Below are 1,023 nucleotides of genomic sequence, written 5' to 3'. Positions count from 1 at the left end.
TTTTTTGCCGAACCGATTAATCACGGGGACGTAAACACACCAAAACCGTTTGTCAAGCGGTGGAAGAGGACAGACACAGGCATAAAGACACACACACACACACATACACACACACACACACACACACACACAAACACACGCACTCATACACAAACACACACACACAAACATATACAAAACGGGCTTCAGTCAATTTCCGTCAGCTAAATCCACTCACAAGACTTTGGTCGGCTGCTCGAGGCTTATAGTAGAAGACAATGTGCCACGCAGTGGGACTGAAACCGGAACCATGTGTATATAATACACACACACACATTTATACATATATACGAATGCACAAGTAGACATGCATACAATTATTTATACATATACTTATATCCTTCAACATCTATGCGCATAAGCACACACATATACCAAAATACGATTTGACGCTAGCATACAGAACGTGTGCGCACATACCAAATCACAATTACACGTAAACATATGCGCGCTCAATACGTGTATACACATAGTCTGTACACACATACACACACACACACACACGCACACATACATACACACACATATACAACACGCCTGCCTTACAAACATACATGCACACAGACACAGATACGAACGTTTCCTATCGTCTCTTCCCTATCGTCAGCCTTCTGCTATCATGGTGGTTATGACCTCGTTATGGCGGAAATAGAAGCAATTTTATGCAGATTTAAAGAGATAAAGACAACGTTTTCTGTTGATTGTATTGTGTTTCTGTTTCCTTCGGTGTTTTGATTTCTTCCTATGTATATTTGTCTTGAATTACCTCCCCTATCAACACCTCCTGTTCTAAAGTCTGTTTATGTATGATCATATATATAATTGTTTTCTGGAATTTACTAGGAAGCTCAGAGGTGGTTCTTTTAAAACAATATCACTGTTTCGAAAAGAGTATATATACATACACATACATGTGTGCGTGTGTGTGCATGTCATGTGTGTGTGTGTCTGTGTGTGTGTGTGTGTGTGTGTGTGTGTGTGTGT

This window comes from Octopus bimaculoides, chromosome 6, assembly GCF_001194135.2.
Source record: "Octopus bimaculoides isolate UCB-OBI-ISO-001 chromosome 6, ASM119413v2, whole genome shotgun sequence".
NCBI classification, from domain to species: Eukaryota; Metazoa; Mollusca; class Cephalopoda; order Octopoda; family Octopodidae; genus Octopus; species Octopus bimaculoides.
This window is presented reverse-complemented; position numbering follows the sequence as displayed.